Source organism: Manis javanica, chromosome 8 (assembly GCF_040802235.1).
Source record: "Manis javanica isolate MJ-LG chromosome 8, MJ_LKY, whole genome shotgun sequence".
Classification (NCBI taxonomy): domain Eukaryota; kingdom Metazoa; phylum Chordata; class Mammalia; order Pholidota; family Manidae; genus Manis; species Manis javanica.
This window is the reverse complement of record NC_133163.1, coordinates 118,198,793-118,205,342: the sequence shown is the minus strand read 5'-3', so window position 1 is coordinate 118,205,342 and position 6,550 is coordinate 118,198,793. Positions and strand designations below refer to the sequence as shown.

The window sequence follows — 6,550 nt, the reverse complement described above, 5'->3', positions numbered from 1 at the left end:
CTTCACCAGGGCTACTTCACATTAGCGCGGTCTGAGACTAAGTGCAAATGTGCAAGAGATGCAATTTGCCTCCATTATCTTGAATCTGAGTGTGAGGCCCCATCACCCCAGGGTGGCAAAATTCTACAGCAGTTATTCTTGCTACCCTGCCCCACCCCCGCCCCCTAGGGAACTTCAGGTTGTGGAGTTTTCATGTTGCTCAGGACTGAACCAAGTCCCCAAATTCGGCACCGTGTGAGCCCCATAGCCCCTGACTTGTGAATGTTCTCCACCTCTAGGACACAGGAAGGGCACTGGCCTTTGCCAGGTGAGCCGCCCTGAACCAGGGCCTGGCCTCTTTGTGCCTTCTGGGGTCTTGCCTCTTAGAGCTGGGGGAGAATGCTCACAATGCGGGGGCCCAGCCACTGCAGTCCCATCCCTGCATGGAGCAGCTCCCCTCTTTTCCTCAAAAGCACTCCTTCCCTGTTGTCCCTTGCCGGGTACCTACCTAAGCCTGGACAAAACAAACCAGGAGAGAAGAGGCCAACATTCCCAGTGTGATGAGTGATACTGTTTTACGGGCATGATCTGATTTTTGACCCTCACAGAAGCCCTCTAAGGTAGGTATTCTTATCTCCACTTTGCAGATGGGGTAACTGAGGCTCAGAATTGTTAAATGACTTACCCCAAAGTCTCAGAACTTGTTAAGTGCAGAACAGGGAGTTGAGTCCAGGTCTGTCTTAGTCACACCACAATAACTCCTCCAGGTTTTATCTTACAAAACCCCAGGAGCAGCCTTCTCTCTGCGTCTGGCCAGGCATTCCAGGAGAGCTGCCTCCTGGGGTCTGTACCCGGACTGCCAGAGCCACTTCCTGACCCGTCCAGCTGCTTCTAAGAAAGAACGGTGATAAAGGCTCAAGTCCTGATTTCACTGAAGAACAGGGTAACTGGGTCCAGTCCCCCATCACGCAGGAAGACCCTGCCACAGCAGACGCCTGACCCCACTGTCTTCCAGAGGACGAAGGCTGGCCTTCCCAGTGAGGGATACCCCGAGAAGTGGTATGACAGCAGACAGGTGCCCCAGGGGAGGCAGGAAGCAGGTGATAGAGGGGCTAGTTGGGGGACAGGAAGCAGTTCCCGTGAGCAACCAGGCTGTGATTGATGCCCCCTTCTATAATCTCTTTGCAATTGAAAAGCAGGGTTTTGAGGAGTCCGGCAGCTCTGAAGGACTGGGTGGGAGGCCATGACCCTGTCCCCTAAGTAAATGGAAGGGCCAAGGGAACAGGATCAAAAGCTGGGCCCCTGGCAACGGAGGCGGCTGCCTTCCTTCATCACGCCACAGGTAGGCTCTGCCAGATTCATGGGGGCTGAGACAACACCAGTTTAGAGATAAAGCCAGGAGTGCAGCAACGTGAGAAAGAGGCTGGGCAAGACTAGTTCAGGAGGCCCTGGAAACTCCCAGGCCCCTCCCCGATATCTGATGATTTCAGGAAGTCAGCTTATCTGGAGACAAAAGGTTTCCATGTACCTGTGGGCTGCTATATGCTCAGGTGTGCAGTGAAGACTGCTGGAGGCCTGGAATTTTACACCATCTGGGTAAAAATCTTTTACCAGAACAGAGAAAACAGAGGCTCACAGAGGGGAAGGGTTGTGCCCAAGTTCACAGGATACTTTACTGCCAGGGCCCTGCCTGTGTGCCCTGAGGGTCTCTCATCAGGGGGAGCAGTTGGGGTATGTGGGTGCAATCTAAAACAATGTGGCTGCGTCTGGAGTAGCCAAGGAGCGAGGAGAAGATGTGGAGGGGTGGCTTTGAACTCAAGGGGACAGGGGTGGCAGAGAAGCCAGGAAACCAGCCAAGGCCATCATGGTGGGAGCCAGCTGTCATGGTTGGCTTTGTGCCTTCAAGAGGGAAGTTCAAGTCTGAGAAAGCCTGGGAGGCCAGGGACTGAGGTTAGAGGCTGGAAGAGGACGGGGAGCTGTTTCAATCAGTGAAGAACAAACACTAGGGAGCCCTAAAAACTAAGAAGCCCAGGTCTGTCCCTCCACTTCACAGATGGGGCCCTGGAGCTCTGGAAAAGCAGCTTGCTTGGGACCCTCGGTGGGGAGGGCCAGGTCTTCTGCATGGTTTTGTGAGACTGGCAGGAAGTGTGGGGCCTTCCTGCTTGCTTCCTTCTGGGGAGTGACTGAAACTTTCCTTTTCCATCTCAATCCCCTTTCTTTTCCTCCCCCTTGCCCCTGGTGGGGAGGGGTCCTGGGTAAAGCAAAGTGAAGACAGACGCTTTGTCAACTTAATAAAGCATCCAAATGATATTACGATAAGAGGTATGTAGCCAGGGCCTTCCCTGGAGTTGGAAGAGATGGGAGACCTAGACACCTGAGCCCAGCTCAGGGCGGACCGTAAGGACCACTTCCTGGAGCTAGGAAGGCTGACGGCACCCCTCAGGAGCCCACGGGAGCAGGCGGAGAGGCTGAGGGACGAGAAGAAAGAGTCCCAGCGACAGCAAAGGGACCGGGGAAACAGCCAGACACAGACCCGCCTCCAGGGAAGCTAGGCAGGTGACAAAGAAGAACTCCCGATCAGCAGGTGGCTGGGCATCCCCAAGCAAATGGTACACTTCCGTCCCAAGCTCCCACACACGCACGGGTCAATCCGCTGGGTCACAGAAACTGTAGGAGAATATGTGATGTCAGGGTAAGGGAAGATTCCTTCTCAAAGTACAAGATCACAAACCCCAAAGGAGAAGGTTGACAAATTTAGCTAGTTATATGCATTCAATATGGCCAAAAAGTTTTTAAGAAATAACAAAATGCTTCCCCCCAAAAAAGGTGAGAAGAAAAGCCGCTGACTTAGAAAGGACAGTTTCCCAACATTATATGTGAAATCTTCAAGTATCCCCCAAAGTTCAAAGAATACCCATGTTCTCATCACGTAGATTAGGGGTGGGCAAACAAACTTGCAAGCAGAGAATGATTTTTATGTTTTGTAGTGTTGAAAGGAAAAAAATCCAAAGAAGAAAAGATATTTGGTGACACATGAAACTTATATGAAATTCAGATTGAGGTGACCATAAATAAATTCTTACTGGAATCAGGCCCTGTCATTTTCGAACTGTCTATGGCTGCTTTCATGATACAACTGCAGAGCTGAGTTGTCGTGATAGTGACCGTATATGACTTGTAAGGCAGAAAATATTTACTATCTGGCCTTGTAAGTAAAACTTTGTTGACCTCTGGCTAGGTTCTACATGTACTATTTTACTGCACATGCTTTATCACATACCCACCCAGCTATGAAAACAGATTCCTGCAAATCAGATGCTAGCAAAATATTAATATGCAAAGTATGTTAAGAAGGAGCGTTGGACTTTGAGGCAGCCTGGAAGGGACACTAAAAGGGCCTTCGTCGGGGCTCCTTGTGGGTTTCCAGTTGTCTGACAGTAATATTATTATCACTGCTGTTGTTTTTCCTGATAATGGACTCGGCCAGTCCCAATCTTGAAAATATAAAGCATTTCCACAATGTGTACTTATGTATTTGGAAGAATATTTGACTAACACGGACCCTAGGCTCCCAGGAGGCAGGGTCCAGGCAGCACCGTGCGTGTCTGCTGCCTAGCACAGTGCACGGGGCCATATTAAGACCTCCATCGGTATTTGTTAAATGAATGAAGTACTGCCCGAAGGAGTGGAGGTGGGGGGCAACGGGCGGGTGGCTGATGTGCCACCGGGGTCCCCTAAAGGGTAAGTGAGCTGTGCGGGATCTGCGGAGGAGGCCCTCCCCGCGCTTTAACCAATGTCCACGGCGCCCGCACACTGGGCAGTGGCGAGCGCTGGTCCTGGGGCTGGTACTCCTCTGGCTTGCCCTCCAAGGAGTGCTGTGGTTCGTCTTCAGCCTGGAGCCCTTCTACCAGCCCTTTCCGTTCAGCTTTGGTGTCCAGCGCCTGCGGGCCCCCGACGGACCCGCGCCTTCGCCTTGGGAGCCAAGGGGGCGGCGGCGATGGGTCGGCTGCAGGCTCTGCGGCTCAGGCCTGGGGTGGGCGGCCAGGCCGCTGGGGCTGCTTGTTGCGCTGTACAAGAAGCGCTGCAGCAGCGGCTTCCGCAGCAGCTGCGCGCCCAGATGCGACTTGGGGAGGGCGTATTCCTTGGCTACCACTACTACCGCCAGCATGCCCTTCCCAGAACCAGCCCAACGCCACGCACTGCCCCCGCCCAGGGCCTCACCGTGAGAACCCTTCAAATCTGAACATAAGCGATGGCCCTGGGGATTATTCACTGGCTCCTGAGGAAGCCTCCCATGCACTTGCAATAATGAGAAATTCATTCCAGTTCCAGAAAGCAGTCAAGTTAGTGGTCAACACAGTTTCATTGGACAGAGATTGCACCGGCCAAGCCTTTGGAGCCACAATAACAGTCCTAGGAAGCCTCCTTTCCACTCACAGGATAACTGACTCCAAGCAGCCCTTTGGTAACGTGACAGGGGTTATGATGATGAATTATTGCAGCTGGCTGATGACCTGGGCCTTCTGCTCCTCCTTGCTGCCTTGAAAACCCAGACAGGGTTTCCCCTGTGCAGAGGGAATCTAAAGACAGGCATTCCTTCTGAGGGCTGTGATGAGAGGCACAGCAGGAGCTGCTCCCCTTCCTGTGGAATTTGGGATTCTCAGCAGACTGTTGGGGGATTGGACTTTGGAGTGGGTGGCCAGACAGGCCCTTTGGAACCTCGGGAGTAGTGATACAGGATTATTAGGCAATGTCGTGGACTTTCAGGCTGGCAGAGTTTCTTGGGTGCTGAACTGGACCTCTTGAAATCTTCCATTCTTTTTGGAGAAAATGAAGACCTGGGAATATTTAATGCTGCATATCAAGTATTCAGAACTACTTAAGAAGAGGCCAGGAAGCCTATAGAAGGAGAAGGAGACCCACCCCTCTACGTCAATGTGAACATGTTCCCTGGGCAGCCGACAAACACTTGGACTGACTCTGCAGGCCTTCTCTGGACTGAAGGTTCTGATAGGACATGGGGAAGATGCCCTTGGCCTCCAGGCCTTTTACTCCATATGCTATGTGGTAATGATATGGGGCCCTTCCCGAGAGCTTTAGCTGCCAGCGACAGGCCCCTGGCAAGCTTACTCTCCAGTGAGACTGGAGTTAGTGAATCTACATATCTCCTCTACCAGGCAACCAACAATCTCTTCTACGTCCATGTAGGAATAGACATTCTACAGGGCTGGAAAAGTACACAAAAGCCGAGTGTCACGTCATCACTACACTGCATCCCGCCATAGACACACCCAGAGACGACCAGGTGGAGAGTTTCCTTCTCAGTGAGACCCGTAAACACTTATATCTGCTATTTGATGAGGAGAATCCAGTACACAAATCTGGAACCAAATACATATTTACAACTGAAGGATACAATGTATTTGTAGACAAACATCTTCGGGAATCATCCTAGAAGGAATTCTTTTCTGAAGAGGGAAGGCAAAGTAAGTGTTCACAAATCTCACAAGTTAAACATCATCAGCTCCAGCGCCAAATGCAGTCATGTCCCTGACAAGAGGAGCTACACCCTGACCTTAAAGAGCATCTACATGCAGCGCATAGACCAGATGGTTGGATTGATTTGATCCGCTTTCCTCCATGTGGCCTTAGGTGAAACTGGATCAAAAAAGCTGAGCATGGAGATCCAGGCTGAGGCAGAAGAGGAGGTCTGGCTGCCCACCCTTCTGCAGGAATTTCTGTCTAGCTCTTTGCCACATCTGGTATATTTTTGCATAGTTTAGTGTTTCTCTTCTACTCAATAAAATGCCCTTGTTTCTTAAGAGGGTGGGGGAGAAGGAATGACTGAATCTCTGAGACAGGAAGTAAGTCTCCAACCTCTGCTCTGCCCAGGTAACGCCTTTACTTGCCTGCAAAGGGTATCTCTGGCCCACCCTGTCACCTGGAACAACTTGGGGTGGCCTGACCCCAGGAGAGACTGGAGGGAAGGTGCCAATTTAATCAGGCATTAATCCTGGTGGGAGCTGCAGGGATGACTGGACTGCTCCCTGGACCTGAGGTGTTCTCAGACAGATAATGGCCATGTGCCATTCTCACAAGCCACCATAACACAAGGCGGAAAGGGAAGTGCACCCTCCAGCACGAAGCATGCATGACGTTTTGTGCAGGTGTTAGCCGTACCATTTTGGCTTTCTAGGCACCTCCTGAAACCAAGCTTCAAAATAGTTCCGTAACAGGCAATGCAATTGCAACCAGGCGTCTCAAAAATGGATAATATAACTACTATTTCTAAGTAAAATTTTTATAGAAAAACAGAAGAGCAGTCCATTTGGAGCAGTGAAAAAGATCAGAAAAGTGGTGTAATTGGGTAAGTCATAAGAATGATCATATGACTCAATTCGGGTTGATTTGAGGGGACTTGAGGAAATGTCTTTTGAGCCTTGGAAAAGGTTTCTTAAAAATGGACAGAAGGGTTTTCTTGTAAGGTAGTAAAAATGCTTGGGAATTTGATATAGGACAACATTATGACTGTACTATATACCACTAACTTGTACCTTTTAAAATAGTTAAT

General features: G+C 50.7%; 1 pseudogene; it reads left to right on the top strand.

The window, feature by feature from the left end:
• Window positions 1-1,243: 1,243 nt before the first annotated feature.
• LOC108397782 (ER degradation-enhancing alpha-mannosidase-like protein 1 pseudogene) lies at window positions 1,244-5,606 on the top strand (annotated as a pseudogene).
• Window positions 5,607-6,550: the final 944 nt, after the last annotated feature.